The 17,991-nt window shown below is 39.8% G+C and overlaps 1 protein-coding gene across 10 annotated transcripts in view; it reads left to right on the top strand.

Moving 5' to 3' along the window:
- The window catches only part of ROBO2 (roundabout guidance receptor 2), a 1,949,228-nt gene that overhangs the window by 24,353 nt on the left and 1,906,884 nt on the right, over positions 1–17,991 (top strand). The gene's annotated exons all lie outside the window — the stretch shown is intronic.

Here is a 17,991-nt window from a genome sequence, read left to right as displayed (position 1 = left end):
TTGAATATCCTTTGGCATCAGTAAGTGAATATTTTCACACTTGGGGAGTATGTTAGATGCTTAATTTGTGATGCACTGAAGTGCCAAAAAAAAGAAGGAAAAAAAAAAGATCACGCTTAATGCAGAAGTTCTTTTATCTCATGTGCCAAGTTTCTTTTGGGGAAACAAATGTTACACAAGACTGCAAGGTTAGCATACCCTTAGTTTACTCTACTGAATGGAACAGGATTAGATTTTTTTTTACCTGATGTCTTCTATATATAGATTTAGAATAATGGATGTATAATATAATGCCAACCAAACTGAGTAGCTATGATGTGGTTGTTTGGATAATTTTCCAGCATTATTTTTGTTGAGTTTAACTATATGCTTGCTCTTCAGCTTGCAAAGTGGATTCATAGTTTTAATATAAAGGCATGTGTTTCCTTGCCTAATTTTTTCTGCAGCAAACAGATTTTGTCATGGCATTGGCTACAGATTTTTAAAATTGTTTTTCTCTGATCTGTGCTGGTTTTTTGAATAATGTTAAGGATTTATGCAGCTAAGTGAGCGGGTCCATCATTCCCTATCTGTTCAAACACTGTGGGTTCTGCTGTGTGGAGGAGCTCTGGATAGGTGACCCGTTTGGGGAAACTTCTCTCTCAAGGCAACAGATTTGATGTTTTCAAAAGGGCACGAAACAAATGCACAAGCACTAGTTGAGCTGCACACTTTTTTTGTTTTGTGAGTGTGCAGTTTTATTAGTGGGAATGTCTGTTTTGAACTTAGCGTTGTGTACTTTTGGCAAAATAAAAAAGTACACCTATATCTTGGGATAACTTTGCGACTTGGCTGATCACTCAGTTTTGCTTGCTTTGCTCCCTTTTGAAAACTGAGTCTTTTTTTTTTTTTTCCTTTTTATAAGATGGGCTGCTTGTAAATTTTACAAAACTGCAAAATAAGAGCCTGACAATAGGAATTGCAAACAGAAGTGTTTATTATATTATCTGTGATGACCTGATGTCAAAACGAAAGATGTACTCTGTTTCCTTGTCAATGTTTGAAGTTGTGCTGCTGACAAAGAGAGAAGAAAAACAGCAGCTCATCAGTTAATAGCAGTTTTTCTTGTCAAGAAATAGACAGCCCAGCCTTCATTGGGATGTCTCAAAATTTGCTCTCCAAATATTGTGTAATTATGGGAGGCAGCACTTAAGATCCATGTCAGGGGTTGAATGACAGGAGTGCAAAGGTTTGGGTTATTATGCACATCATTTTAATTGATTACCAGTGAAATAAGAGTCTGTCCCTTCTGCCTTTTGGGAATCTAAAGAGGTCCAGATCTCTCTGGTAAGCAGACAACACAGTGTAGAAAGCTAAAGGCAAATATGAAATTGAAAAGGTGGAAGGTCATGGTCTAACACACCCTAGAGACCTATTTAGTTTCAGCCTGCAAGGACGTAGGCTAGGTTCTCCCTTGCCGTTGTGGAGAGAGGTTTTACCTTGTGCGCGAGGTGTAAAAGAATTGAACAGAACAACAAAGAAAGCGAAGGCAAAAGGGGTCAGGATTGATAATTAAGCAATGAGCACCGATAGAAGTGTACCATGTGATGTTTTTCACAATAAAAATATATACACAAGGAGGGATGAATTAGATTAAAAACTTGTTGCTGAGACTTCAGCCTTAGCTACTGTCCATTCACATGTTGCTTTGCCATATTTTGTTTGTAGTTTTTGTTTGTTTCATTTGCCTCATTCTTGGAGCAGTTACCAGTCAGTGCTCTTGTTTCAGCACAGTGTAAGTATGAAACGGCAGGGTCTACCTATCCTGGGAAGTTAGCTGCATTGGCATCTACAGTGCAGCCAGCTGATTCATTTCTGGCACGGAAGTAGATAGCACTTGACTGGCAGACGTTGCAGCATGGCAACAACCTTAATTAGTGCAATACATGCTGGCACATCTTATTTTCATTGCCCTGTTCCACATTTTAACCTGCTTATCTCTTTGCCCTAATCCTTATCTCTTTGCCCTAATCCTGCCCTAGACTTACGCTGCCACATTCATGTAAAACATTTTATATACTGTTAAGCTGAATGAACAATTTGGCTTGTTTTAGCAAGTTGGACTGGATCAGATTCCTTAATTTTGGGTCCTGTGACTATAGGTTTTCTCCCATGTTTGTGTCCATCACAAAAATATTTAGTACATAGGGCTGCTTTATTTGTTATTTTTGATTGTAGGCTGTGTACCAGAGTAGCAGTTCATGAATGGAATTGAAAACTAGCATGGCGCACTTGTCAAGCATGTTAGCTTAAGTGACTCATTGTTATTCATTCATTTGAATGCCATTGTCTTATTGCTCAGATTTATTGTTTTATGAATCATAATGAACTCATTTGGTATTAACATAAATGTCATGTGTAGCTAAAAGGATATTTTCATGCACTACTGACAGCCCTGATTTGACTGTAATATATTACACCATCTTTGAAGGTTCTTTCCGTGGGATGGAAATGAAAAATAGTTCTCATGCAAGATGCAAAGCAATGGAGCTTGTCCAGTTCCTGAATTAGAACGGCTCTCTTCTGATGGCCTTTTCTCTCATACACAATTAACATTCAGACTGCAAAGCTGGAAACATTTTTTTTTTGCAAATTTGCTGAAGTTTGTAAAACTTTAATCAAACTGATAAGTTGTTTTGGTTTTCACCAATTCATAGTTTACACTTTTATGGGCTTGGAGGACATTAAAAAAAAAGAAAAAGAGATGTGGTCATGATAAAAGTTGCACACCGGCTTTATTCTTAGTGTAAAACTGTACAAAATCCATAATATATCGGGCTTGGGAGTGTGTCCGTCATTGCTCACGCGTGTTCCCCAGCCCGACTATAGATCGCGCAGGCGGCTCCCTGGCCCCCTTGGAGGCTCAAACACGCCAGAGGTACGAAGGACAGCGGCCATCGTGGGACAGGCAGAATATAGCAGAGGAGACCCTGGCATGCCGTGAATGGAGTGCGACATGCGGCACATGCTCCGTTTGCGGCGAGGATGAAGGCCCGGCGAGCCATTCGCGGTGAAAAGGGAAGGCCCCCGTGTGCCGCGATCGGCGCACCCGGGCCTTCATCTTCGCCGCGAACAGAGTGTATGCCGCGGGATGTGCTCCGTTCGCAGCATGCTGGGGTCTCCGCTACTATTTTCTGCTCAAGGCGAAAATGGAAGGCCCCCGTGTGCCGCGAACGGCGCGCCAGGCCTTCATCTTCGCCACGAATGGTGCGAGTCCCGCGGCATGCCGGTGAGAGAGAATGTGTCGGGGAGGGGAGGGTGAGAGAGAGCATGGGGGGGGGGATGCCGGTGAGAGAGAATGTGTGTGTGAGAGAGGAGAGAGGGTGTGGGGGAGTGCGAGAGTCAGCTTGGTTGGTAAGAGGGGGAGAGCTTGAGTGTGGGTTTCAGAGAGGGAGCCTATATGAGGGGATGTGTGTGTGTGCCAGAGAGTGAGGGAGCCTGTAAGAGTGTGGAAGGGACACTCTTACAGTGAATTTCTAGGGAAATTCTGCTCAAAACAAGAGCAGATGTGCCAATAAAAAGGCTCACCGCCTGGGCGTAGAACAGCAGTTGCTAGTAGAATATATCAGGACAGCAAAATAAGAGAAGAAGCCATGGAGTTGCAACCTTATAATGTTGAGGAATACGACTTGTACTCTAATTCTAAATTGTATTCATCATTTACAGAGCTGAGATTAAACTTTTTAGTACATCAGAAGCTTCTTCAGAGGTTATAAGTTTAAAAAGAAAAGAGTTGTGATAATGTGGACTTTCCAGGAATTTTATCACCACCTCCTTTTAGGTTGTTAGACAGTGCAGGATCTTTGTAATAGTTGTAGTCATGGATTGGAGAGGTTGCTCTATAAATAGAGCACAGATCTGTGAACCTGAACCAATTGTCCATCACTCACTGTCCTTAATTGGTCACTGCCCTCCACCATTGAATTGCCTTAAATATATACCCCTTCCCCAAACATTTGCCCTTTTTCTTCTCCATCCCCCATTGCTACCAGTACATCCAGTTCGCAGGGAAATCACTGGTAGTGATCCTGTTAGACTAAGGTGAATGAATGTTACTTTGCTTATCATCCTGCCACACCAGTCCAGACTAGCAGTTTATCTCTGCCTACCAGAAGATGGAGACAGTTAGTTATATCATCACTTGGTATATAAGCTGATGTTGCTCTGGCAATATCCAGGAGAGAGCTCAGTGATTGCTCACTGCTTGGTACGCCAGGAACCGGCTCTGATTTTTTGTCTTATCCTAACCATTGAGGTTCGCTCAGAAAGGCAGAGTAGCCCTGTTTTCTTCCCACTTGTGTTGGAATAGGCTTAGCCATGTCCCACTAGTTTGGACTGATGTAACATGATTATAAGAAAGATGAAATTTAGTCTTGCTTGTTAATTTCCTTGAGTCCTGCTACATCAGTCTAGGACCCTCCTGGGAAGTCTGCACTGTTATCCTTGGCCGCAGACCTTGGGTTTAGAAGAAATTTTTTATTTTTCGTTTGAGATGCACCCGAGGCTACTACTTAAATGTTTATCTCTTCTGTGGCACTGCTTGGCATGTGCAGTGCCATACAGACACACATGAGATTTGGTCCCTGCTGAGTAGAGTTAATTTTCTAAACAGGACAGACAGGAGAATGTCCCTCCTGTTTATGGAGTCTCTATTATTCCTACTGTTAATTGTGTTTTGAGGCAGTTGGTATTTGTCATTTCTTTGAAATAAGAATACTGTCTATGGCAGGTTTAGCACCAGCCTATATACTAAGTGATGATGTCACTGAAAAAGGGCATGTCTTCTGTCTCCATCTGCTGGTAGGTGGAGATAACCCACTAGTCTAGACTGCTGTAGCTGGACTCAAGGAAAGGAAATTAACAAGTAAGAATAAATTTCACCTTAGCTAGGGTTGAAAAGCCTTGACAGAAGGTGCCATGTCATAAGAACAACATGCCTTGCTGGGCCAGACCAAGGTCCATCCAGCCCAGCATCCTGTCTCCGACAGTGGCCAGTCTGGGTCACAAATATTTGTCAGATCCCCAATAAGTTGATCTATTTCTTGTATTCCAGGGATAAGCACTGGCTTTCCCAAATCTCCCTGACTAATAACTGTTTGTGTTCTTTTCCTTCAGGAACTTATTCAATCCTCTTTTGAACCCCACTAAGTTAGTTACCTTGATTATATCCTCTAGCTACAGATTCCATTGAGTGGAAAAATACTTCCTGCAATTTGTTTTAAAATTTTTGGTTGTTAGTTTTGGTTGTTAGTTGTTAGTCATAGTAGTGTTTGAAAGGGTAAATAATTGTTCCTTATTTACCCATTCCTCCCCACTTATGATTTTATAAATCTCAATCATAACCCTCTCAGTTGCCGCTTTTCTAAGCTAAGGAATCCTAATCAGTTTAGTATTTCTTCATAAGGGAGCTTTTGCATCTCTTTTATCAAATTTGTCGCCTTCTCTGTACCTTTTCTATTTCTGCAATGTCTTTTTTGAGATTGGGCAACCAGAACCATACACAGCACTCAAGGTGCAGCTGCTCAATGGATCTGAACAAAGATATTATGAAGATCTCAGTTTTGTTCTCTGTTCTTTTCCAAATAAATTCTTACATTCTGTTTGCCTTTTTGACCACTGTCATCCACTTATCTGAAGATTTCAAAGTCAACCTTTGCATGTGCCATGACATGTTTGAAATATATGCATTCTTTTCTTTGTAATTATACAGTTAAACTTTTGTCTGTGCTCTGTATGTATATACAGACAATAGTAATGAAGAGCTGCTCTGGGGAAACACTTCTTACTCACACAGGCTTGGTAATAACTGGTGGGGGAAAGGGGTTTGTCAGGGAACATCTCCTTAGAACCTTACAATTCACTTTAGTTCTCCTCTTCTTTTTGTTCTAGCAGTTTCCTCCTGCTCCTTTGGGCTTCTAGCTTGATCAGAGCCAGCTTGGGTTACAGTACCATGATGGTATATCAAACTGAAGGTATCCTAATGTGGCATCAATGTCATGACACACAATAATACCGAAGATGTCACCACTCAACCATTCAACCCTTTAAATAATTTTTATTCATAAGTAATAATTACATCAATAAAAATAATACAAACCAAAACACACAATATACTCAACATACATACCCACTAAAAACAGACTATTACAAAAACCCAACTAGAATTCTAGTTTAAACGCCCATCAGGGGATAAGTACACAATTACAAAAAAAGCATACTCTTCCATAAATACATCTTAATTAGTATATATTAATAAACAGATCACATTATCCTACACTCGCTCAACAATGTATTCAGATCTGAATATTCCTTAAGCTGCCAATATTTCCAGCTCTGTTAGCTATCCAGAACCACACCTTTATTCAGCGGAACACATCCTGAAAGTTAGCGCTTGCATTGACAAGTTATCATTTTATCCACTTCTCATCATTTGAACCAGAGGTTATATATCACTGAACAATCAGCTCTCTTTCTGGACAGAAAGCCTGCTCTTAATAATAGAACCTTTTATCGGATGTTCATGGTGCTCTTTGGTGAAAGAGATCTGGGAATATTGGCAGCTTAAAGAATATTCGGATCTGAATACATTGTTGAGCGAGTATAGGATGATGTGATCTGTTTATTAATATAAACTACTTAAGATGTATTTATGAAAGAATATGCTTTTTTGTAATTGTGTACTTATTCCCTGATGAAGACGGCAGATGACCATTGAAACTAGAATTCTAGTTGGGTTTTTGTACTAGTCTGTTTTTAGTGGGTATGTATGTTGAGTATATTGTGTGTTATGGTTTATATTATTTTTATTGATCTAATTATTACTTATGAATAAAAATTAAAGGGTTGAGAGGTGGCATCTTCGGAATTATTGTGTTACAGTACCACGAGCCTTTTGTTTGAAAGCTATTCAGATTTTTTTCCTCTTTCTCCCCTTTCCCATTCCCAGTTCAGGCCAGTCATTGCCATGATATTCCTTGACCAGGAGCCACAAAGCATGGCTCTCTCGGGAGCCTTAGTAACATGCAGCCTACGTCTGGCCATTGAACAATGGCAGAGGTTCCTTCCCCCACCTGCTGTGCTCCAGAATATCTCTAGCTGAACCAGAAGCAGATCCTTAAAGTGAACCCAGATCTCCCATATGATAGTATACAGAGCACTTACTAATGATTTACTGGGTTGGCCTGGCCCTTTGTGTTTGTTTATGGTTCACAATTCTTTGTTGATTTTATTATGATCAGAGTTGTATCCCCAGGTTTGTAACTTCTTGACCATAACTTTATTAATTTTGCAGAACGATCTGCTTTTAATCTCCTTTGCTTTACGCACTTCAAGACGGAAGGTTTTCCTGAGAATGTGCGGTTTTTCAATGTAATGTTGAGCTCTTCTTTGGGCAAGTTTCTTGCATTTAGATTTGATATTTATTTAGGATGGGAGAAATGCAATAAAAATTTAATATTAAGATAAAAAGATCTTGTACAAGGACAGGTGGCAGCAGGACGAATTCTAAACAGCACATTCTTGCCTTTTCCTGTTACATAGGCTTATTGTCGTAGTCACATTACGGTATAATATAATATTGATTGGATACTATGGAATGCCCATTTAATTCCTCTCTAATTAAAAACTGCTGGAGGATCATGCAGGGAGAGATGGAACCAGACAAAAGCCAACATTCATCACAACTCTCTGCAGTGGTTTCATTTTCCTCCAAACTCTTCTCTTTATGAGCTCTGAGCTGTAGGATTAATTTGCAGTCCATGACTTACGCCACCAGGGAAAGTAATTCTATATGACTGTATTTGTTTCAGAAACAGCTTGTAGGTTGACCCCTGACCTTGACTGCAGTTGGAGACTATGAAGTATGCCACAGCAGCAACGAAGGACTGAATCACTACAGTTAAACTCCATGCCTGTATGCCATTCCCCACCCCCCTCTTTTTCTCCATTTTTATCTCAGAAAACTCCACCGCGTCTTATCGTTCTTGCCCTAGTTGGGCCGGACTCTAGCCTCTTCATTGCTTCCCAGTCAGCTTTGCGCTGACCTGGCCTGCAGTGATATGGGCTCTCCATCAGTGTCACGCTGCTGAAGGCTGCCACACCAGGCACACCTTTAGCCTTTTTTCTTCCCCTTTATGCTCCCTCCTTGACTTAGGCGAAGGGCAGGCCTAGTCGGGGAGACCGCTTGTGGTTGACAGGGCAGGACGGCATTTCCACGAGAATTTACCCAATACCTCTGGGGCTGGGGCTCTTTTATTCTTGTGGGATGGACCCCCACCAAAACAAACCAAAAGTCCTCTCTAGTGCTACTTCTCAACGGAGACCAGGCTTATAATTTTGATTCTGCACCTTTTTATTGCATCACCCTCCACAGGTTTTTTGTCACTACCCTATGCAGAAGGCCTGGTTTACATCTTGCCAGCTGCCTTATTCTAACCATACTTTGAAATGAATGACATTAGAACTCTACTGCATTTAATCTGACAGTGAGATGTGTTTTAGCAGATTAGAATATTTTCTCTTGCATGCTGACCTGTCAAGTGTCTGTCCCCTTACATTGTCTTGCACCTAGTAAATAATTCATTGCTTTTAGAGTGCAGCTTTAAGCCTTCTAGTCATAGATTAATTAATTACTGGCAGAAAATTCTATCAGCATTATCTCTGATCCTTGTTAAAAGCACTGCATTTTTCTTTTTATTAAACCAATCCTAAAAAAAAACTAGAGTGCTGTACATTTGCATACACAACACCCAGCATTTTATGCAATCAACTCTCTGATCATGGTATTTGACTTTTAATCCCTTATAATATGGAATTAATCTGAAATATTTCTTCTTTGCGCTCTTGTTTCACTAGCTGAGGGTGGACCATCATGGGGGAGGGTAGCTGAAGAGAGAGGTATATAATACGAATTTCTGCTTGCTACTCAAACAGGAAGCTGGAGATTGGACACCATTGCTTCTGGTGTATCATGGAAATGACTCCTATGTTGACAGTGAATAAAAACTAAAATGCAGTGGTAGAATTTCCGTACAGATTCACATCTTCCAATATTCTATTTATTTATTTATTTTATTTTACATTTGTTCATATAAATGAAACCAGTTTAAAAATTAGGATTTATTTTGAAACCTCAAATTTACTAAGATCCATTATGTTTATGCATTCAAACTATTAGACACCTTTAGAAGGCTGATTGTATGAAAGCTTTCGACTGAAGTACAACTCTGCAGAAGTACACTGAAAATATTTGATGCAGTGGAATGGCAGATTTAGGTCAGGCCTCAATGGCTTGGATTTATAAGATCTGATTTAGTGATTTGATCTGTTCAATCTAATTAGCCAAGTTTCCTCTCACTCGATCGGGTTTCATCTAGATCTGTTGCTGTATCTTATGTTGCATTTGCACGTTTCTGCAGATGTCTGTCTCCTGGAGCTCTCCTCAGACTAAATGTTATCTAAAGAATCAGTGGTATGTGCATTACATATGAATTTTCCTTGAGACAAGGTTAGTGTTCATTAGCATGGTATTCCAGGTGGAATTGACTCTTCAGCATCGTCATAAATAATCAAATGCAACATCTGGCTTGTGTTCAGTTCTGCTATAGCCTCCACTTTGTTTAAAACAAATCTAAACCCCACCACCTGCACTGCTGAGTGGAACAAAACTATAATGGATTAATGCAAATTGTTTAACAAGGGTTAGTGGCTTTGGCATCATGCTTTTCCTGTAAACCCGTTTTATGTATGGAGGAGAATGACAGGGTCTCGAGGTCATTACAAAACAATTTGGCAAAATGTTCTGCTGACGTTAGTCTCTTCAGGAAAATGCAAGGAGAAGGGACATCCTTGTGAAAATATCTAACACATTGGTAAATGGTTTGTAAATATTTGCTGAACTGTTTGGCCCCATAACTGTATGCAAATTATAAAATGGAGATTTGAATTACATCCAGAAGCAGGGGGGAGAAATAACGCGAAAGCCTGCAAATCCATTTTTGCTTGCATGATCTTGAAATTGTGGGTCTTTTGCCCAAGGATTTAGATTTTGTGCAATTTCTGAAAGGAGGGAGAAAAATACCACCAATAAAATACTGCAGGCAGAAGCATTTACAGAAGTTGTTGGTAGTGTGTGTGTGTGTGTGTGTAAATGTATCTCTCTCTCTCTCTCTTCTCTCTCTATCTCTCCTTCAGTTCTTCCAGCTATGGGGAAAGTTTGCATTTTTTGAGTCTCTCACTAATTTAGTTCCCACTCATAACAGATTGGGTTTAGTGTTCCTATAAAAAGGATTGGCATTCAGGGGCATAGGGTGCCTGCTAAAGTTGATGCACCAGAAAATTTGCAGCTGCAGTGTGCCCTAGAGCACAGTCCACCCTCCTACATTCCCCTTTGAGCACTACTTTGTTTGATGCAAAAAGCCTATCCGTTTTATATTCACAACCCAATTCTTAGAGGGAGCATTAGTTAAGTCCATTCCTTATTTATTTATTCATTCATTCATTCATTTTTATATACCATCATTCGGTTCAGGCATCATAACGGTTTACAAAGTCAAACAAAAACAGATAAATTATACATAGTTACAAAAAAGTAACAATGGGGGGGGGGGGGGGGGGGGGGAATGGAAGGAAGGGGAAGATGATGGGGTGAAAAAGGGAGGAAAAGGGAAAAAAGGGAAGTAACAGAAATAGTATTAATTTATCATAAAGGAGGGATTCTATCATTACTTCTTATAAGTTCCGAATTGTAATGAATATGGTTGATGCTAGTTGTAGATACTTTTTCTTTCGTGCCTGGGTTTGGTTGGTTGAGTTGATTGTAGATGCATTGTTGATATAGATGATCATTAATGCAGACTGTATGAAAAAGGAAAGTTTTTAGATCTTTCTTGAACTTTTTGATATTGGTTTGAGTTCTCAAATAAAGTGGTAGAGAGTTCCATTTTTTTGGACAAACAATGGAGAAAGCTCTATTTCTAGTGGATGATAGTCAAGCATCTTTGATGGGAGGAATATTTAGACAAGAAGTGTTATTAGATCGAAGATTTTTTTTGGTAATTTGTGGAGTGACTTTTAAACCAGTATGTTTATGGTGATCAGCATTCACTAATTTGTGAATGATGGTCAGGATCTTATAATCAATTCGAGATTTAATAGGAAGCCAGTGAAGCAACACTAGTATTGGGGTGATGTGATCATATTTTTTTGTTCCAGCTAAAATTCTAGCTGCTGCATTCTGAAGAATCTGCAGAAGTTTGATGCTAATGAATGGAAGACCAATCAGAAGGGAATTACAATAGTATATTGTTGAGAAAATTAAGAGTTGTAAGACAGTTCTGAAATCCAATGAATTTAGGAAAGGTTTTAAACGTCTGAGAACTAGGAGCTTGTGATATCCTTCTTTGATTTTAGTAGTTATGTGCATATTGTAGGAAAGGTTTTTATCCATGATAACTCCAAGGTTTCTGGTGTGATTGACAGGGGATATAAAATTGATTTGAAATAAAATAATCGCTTAATCTACTAACAGTGACAATAAAATATGTGAATGGAAAAATGTTTTCTGCAAGAATATTCAAAAACGCTTTCTGCATGCAAATGAAATTGATAATGAGAGCACTTCTGTTTAAAATAAAAATGAAGGATGATAATGCTGTCAAAGCCAGTGGAAAGTACCATCATTTTCACAGCAAGAATTAGTTACACAAGAACTGGACCTTTAAAATACAGAATAGAAATGTGCCAACAAAACTGTACTGAAGAGTACACTGGTCCGAGGATCCAAGATGGCTGCCTAGAAGTTTGTGTCGAGAGAGAGCTCCTAATTTCAGCTAGCCTTTTTCTGCTACTTAACGATGCCTCACTCGAAAAGAAAGGGGAAAGTAAGAATGGAGACCCTGACTATTCCTACCGTTACCCTTTCACAACCGTTAATCGAGGGGTTCCTCTCACCGCTAAGCACGATGACTCCGGGTGAAGTATCCGCTGGTGGCGTTGGGGAGGAGCGATCTACAACGCAACAGGATCATTACACCTCTCTTAGTCCCAAAGTGACGCCTGAACTGCCGGCACCTTTTCTATCTCTGGACTTGGATCCGGGTACGTCCCGAGGAAACGTGGCACCGCCGGACCCCATCGGGGGGGAACAGAGAAAGAGGAGTGAGATTGCAGGTTGGAGGAAACAAAGATGTCCTGCCGGAGTGTGAGATGAGGAATAGCGGAGGGGAAGTCCTGACTATGGAGCCTCTAACCTCGACACCTAAAGGCAGCGAAGGTAAGGCGGCGGCCTCTGTAATGAGGCATGAACGCTGCTTTCAAATTGAAGAATCTGTGGTTCCTGTTGTGGGCTGTAGTGCTGAGGCAACAGAAATGATAACATTAGAAAACGTATGGCTTGCATTGATGGAATTAAAAACATCTATGGCTAGTCTTGATATAAAAATAACAGAAATACAGAATCAATCTAAACAAACAGACTCTATGGTAAAAAAAACACTCTGAGAAGCTAGAGAGCTTGGAAAACCACATTGACCAAATTCAAAAGATCCAGTCGGGATTAATGAAAGGAGAAGTTGCAAATGCAAGGAGAATTGAAATTATGGAAAATAATTTCAGGTATAATAACCTGAGAATATTGAACTTTCCCATCGTAAAATTTATTTCACCTAAAGAACAATTCAAAAAATTTGCAGTGGAAAATCTACAATTACCTTTGGAGAATATTCCATCTATAGAAAAAAATATATGTTATGCTATCTGGGAAAAAGGAATCTGAAATTGGGCAACTTCAAAATCGATCACAACAACTTAATAATCTCACAGACCTTTTGGAAGGATCGATGCAAGATCAAGTGGAACAACGTGGAACAATATGCATACAATTTCAAAAAGCTGAAGATAGAGACAAAATATTAAGACTTTTTCTATGTAACCGTGATAAACCTTATTTAACACAGAAAATGTGGATGTTTCCGGATATTACCAGGCCTACGCAGATTAGGAGAAGGAATTTTTACAGATGAGCCAAGAGGTTAAAAATCTAGGGGCTCAGATGACTTTATATTACCCCTGTAAATGTATATTAAAATATTTGAATGAAAGATATGTTTCTAGAACCACTAGAGCTCAGGAAATTCTTAGATGATCATACTTCTAAATAATTCAGATTTACCAATTAGATCATGGGCTATGATAAGGGAATGTTCTTAGTTCCTTCTAATTCCTTAATTAAATGGAAATTTCCTTAATATGCTCTGAATTGTGTATCTTGGATCTTCCCTAATTCTTTATAAATGGTCTTTTTCCTCTATTTTATATATTGGACTCTGGTTATATTATATTTCTTTTTGGGTATTGAGATAATACTTTAATCCTAAATTAAGATTGAGCCCAATATGTGTAGGTAGTTCTTCTGTCGTTGTAATGTAAATGCAATGCTATTCATTGACAAGTTTTAATTACTGTCTATAAGTTGTTAAAATTGCATAAATAAAAAATAAAAAAAAACCTGTACTGAAACCACAAGCCTAACTGTTATGCAGTACAACAATGGAAAAATAGAAACATTTTTCTTAAAGCATCAAGCAATAAAATCAAGAGGTATAAAACATTCATAATATTAAAACCATGCTAATAAAAATAATAAATGTCAAAACAGCCGACTAACATCCAGTAATTTAAAAAAACTTGTATAAATTTGTTTTAATATTTCCCCATAACCAATAAAGTATTTCAAAACATTTGATGAATAAAACATACAATAATTAAAAAATGTTCTGATATTTCCTGAAAAAACAAAATATTTCAAAACAAAAGAAACATCAAATTACACCCACAGGTTCTTGTGGCCTGGTGGAAACAGGATGCTGGGCTTGATGGACCCTTGGCCTGACCCAGCATGGCAATTTCTTATGTTCTAAAATATCTTCTGCTCTCTATACCTGGATTTTGAATTTCCAGTTAACCTGAGATTATTGTGGATTGGGGAAGGTAGGGTCGCATAAATTATTTTCTCTCTCTCACTCTCTCTCACACACACACACATACTAACACATCCATTCTTTCATACACTCCCTCTCTCATATACATGCCAATGCTTTCACAAACATGCATGTGCATGCCTGTGAAAGCCTACGTATGACAGGCTCTCACATGCACACAGGCTCACACATGCACATACCCACAGGTTCTCACACAGACATGCATGCACACAGGCTCCAACACAGACACAGGCAAACAAGTTCTCACACAGATATGGACCCATGGCCTCCTTGTCACTTCGGGCCATGGTATGATGCACTCCACTATGGCCCTGATGGCCTTTTCATTACTTTGGGCCATGGTGAGATGGGCTCCATCTCGACCCCCGCCAGCGTCTTCCTCACTTTGGGCCATGGTCAGATGGTCTCCACCATGGCCCCACAGGCCTCATTTGAATTCAGGCCATGATGGGATGGGCACCACCATGGCCCCGACGACCTCATCATTTTGGGCTGTGGTGGGATGGGAGGGGGAAGCTGTGCATGCCCTGCAATCAGCTGAGAAGGAACAGCAGTAGTGGGTGGCAGCACATCATTCGGGGGGTGTGGGGAGCCATAGCTTCCCAAGTTGGTGGTGCATGGTACATCCAGTTTTAAAGTTGGTGCCTGTGCAGCACTCTGCACTACGGATGCTATACCCATGTTGGCATTATTATTGGGGGGTAGGGAGATTTGTAAGAGTTGGAGTCAGACCTTGACAATCAGTGTCTGAGTTTGCTGTATTTTGGTAGGCCTCAAAGTCCACCATATAGGAGATTATTTTTGGAGCTTGAGAGAGTTTTTGGAGTCTGGTCTCAACCTGAAGGCTGCATCACTCTTCTAGAAGGGACTAAATTCCAGTTTATTAGTTATTACTAGAGACAGACAATTGGGAAAGAGTCTTGTTTTTTCAAAATCTAATTTTGGTGGCTTATGATTGAAGTGCTAAAGTTTCCTACCCTTCACAGGGAGGGTCCCAAGGACACTGATTCAGTTAATAGAAGAAGGGTGGTTATGGATAAGGTTACTGTTATCTTTTCAGTTGTTGTTTTCCTGTTCCTTTTTACTATTTTGCAATGCTGGCCTGGATTTTATTTTTCAGCCTGTAATAGTCCAGTTTTAAGTTGAACACCACCAAAAGATTCTGGCAGTACTTTTTCAGCCTTCTCAATATGGCCTACCTCCATACTGCACTTACTGAATTAATTATTTGAAAGGACTGTTGAGAGGGAGATTACTGTTGGATGATTCCTTATTGAATTGAAGGCCCCAGAAGTGGAGCCTCGGCCACCCAGAGGCTTGTTGGTCCATCTTGGAAATGGAAAGAGAAGTTTGGAATGTTTGTGTAGCCATTTAGTCACACAGTGAAGAGGAGGAGGACACACACTCAGTCACACTCATACTCACTCACTCTGCAAGGATTAGAAGCCTTTCCCATGCATGGATTATTCTGAAAAGTGGGAGGAATATCCTAGTGGTTAGAGCAGTGAGCTATGAACCAGGAAATCAGGGTTCAAGTCCTGCTGCTGCTCCTTTACTTACTTTTTTACCAAGGTACAAATTTAGGCCTGGATTCATTATTCCTCGCAGAATGATGAGTCCTGCAAAAACGGGTGGTGGGGGGATGAAGGGGGGGGGCAGGCTTGCAAAGGTCCGCAGCCCTCGCACCACAGTGGCTTTCACACCAGATAGCGCCACCGTGAAAGGTGGTGCTATTTGGTGTGCTACTGACGACGATAATGTTAGTAACATTATCGCCAGCAGCGAAGACATCGCCGACTCAGCCCCTCCCCGCCCCGACTCCTCCCCTTCCCCTAATTTGCATTCTATTGCATGCGAAAAGGCCCTTTTCGCGATACAGTCATATCGTGTGCAATAAGCCTTTGATAAATGATAAATAAATAAATAAAATATTCCCAAACTAAGGTTAGTCGTTTTATTAATTCTGCATGTTTTTTTTTTTAAGAAATTACTCCATCATTTGTGTGAATTATTTTTATTTCTTGTTATATCACCTTTCTAGTTAAAATCAACATAGAGTATGCACAAAAATCATACCATTACATGGAACTGCCTTTTAACCTCCCTTTCTTGTGGCATGCTGTTTTGAGAGGAAAACCTACTTCACTGCAAAGTTTGCAACATTGCACAAGAAAGACATACATCTTGACTAATTTTTGAAACTTTTTTCCTTTTACAAAAAGGGTCCATAAGATTTTAGCCATTGCTATATTTGCAACTTAGAATTTGACACCTCGCATGCTAGCATTTTTATTTTGAGGGCTTGTAAAACTATGAAAAGCAATTGTGTCAGAAAGAAAATGCTGGGATGGAGTTCCATTTTGGAGCGATTTACTACACCTGTCACATCTCGATTACCAGCTAGAGTTGCATGACATTTAAAAATTGCTTACTTAAGAAGGTAGTCTGACCTGTTGGGTATGTCCTTGACGGTTTGGTTATGGTCTGCAGTGCATATTCTGCTGCTAATGACATTTATTGTCTGGGCAGAGATTCTGCTGATTCTGTTTTCTGAAACAGTAGAGCATAATTAAGCTAGTACTTAACCTTTACCATTTTGTTTTGCATAATGCAGTTTTGTTGATAATGGCAGTACTATCATTCAAACAGAATGAATGTGTTTTGGAGATTAGTTGACCTACACCACTTAACACTGCCATGTGCTTAAGTATGCTCAAGAGTGAACCTAATAATGGAAGTAGCATGCATCCTCTTGAAGAATATAATTACCATTGGTTTCCTATATACAACTTTTGGATTTTACAAGGAGACAAAGATTCTGACAATTAGGTTTGGGCTTATGAATATATTAGGTGCAAAGAGCTCCATTCAGGCTCTTCATTTGGCCAAGTGATGACCTTGTAGTGTGATATGTAATGCCCCTGTATGAATCAAATATGTGGCTTGTTCTTTTGATAAAAATATCTTCTGTTTAGTATTTCCTCCTTTTATTTTTTGATGCATCTTGTAACATAGTAGATGACAGTGGAAAAAAGACCAATTAGCCCAGCCAGTCTGTCCACATTGCCAGCTGCAGAAGTTTGGCCGCATGTAGGACATCACTTTTTATTCAAGTCAGTTTTTGCTTCCTTCCTCATTGATTCTATTCTGTCCTGAGTAGATCCCACACTCAGTCCAGCACCCAATTCTCTCACCACTTTGTCTTGTCTCCATGCTTTGCAGTAATCTAATGATAAAAACTAGTGAGGGCCTAGGAGGCTGGATGTTTGCTAGACGGTACCTGGGTATCACCAACTTGCTGGCACCAACTATTAGTTTTGTGGGGAATTGTAACCTGCTGGTTACAATCAGCTACCCATGGCCTGAGGTTTGTTGTCAAACTTCCTTTATCATCCTTTGTTTTATCCTTGCATTGTGAATGTCACTGGTCAGGAATGATTGACTTCATTGTAGTCCCTCTCATGAGTGCCCCACTGGGTAATGATGATGTGTGGGATCTCAATCCCCATGTAAATCTGCTTACCAGTAGTTTTAGTGTGCGAGGTCATAGTGACAGTACATGTAGTTTTAACAAGGCCATTTGTGAAAAGTCCGTTTTAAAGAGAGATCCCAACCTACAAAGGCTCCATTTTTTGCCAGAACTAATATGACTAAGAGTCTCCATACTCCTCAATTAAAAGAAAAACTCTTTTCACAAGAGAACAAAATACTTAAGACAGTTCTGTCTGCTGATCTCTTAGAGAAAATTGTTCCTAAAACCTTTAGGAGTAAAAAAATATTTTTTGTTAAGAGTTGGAGTTTTTGAATAAAACTGCATATAGGGGTAGATTTTGAAACATATGCGCGATTTTATAACATGCGTGAGCTGGTGCGCACATGTTATAAAATCTGGGGGGGGTGGGGGTGGGGTGGGGGGTGGAATAGTGCAATTTTCATGCGATGCATCATGGCCTTT

The sequence above is a fragment of the Rhinatrema bivittatum genome, chromosome 15 (genome assembly GCF_901001135.1).
Source record: "Rhinatrema bivittatum chromosome 15, aRhiBiv1.1, whole genome shotgun sequence".
NCBI classification, from domain to species: Eukaryota; Metazoa; Chordata; class Amphibia; order Gymnophiona; family Rhinatrematidae; genus Rhinatrema; species Rhinatrema bivittatum.
Note: the sequence above shows the minus strand (reverse complement) of the source record. Positions and strands in the feature narration are given on the sequence as shown.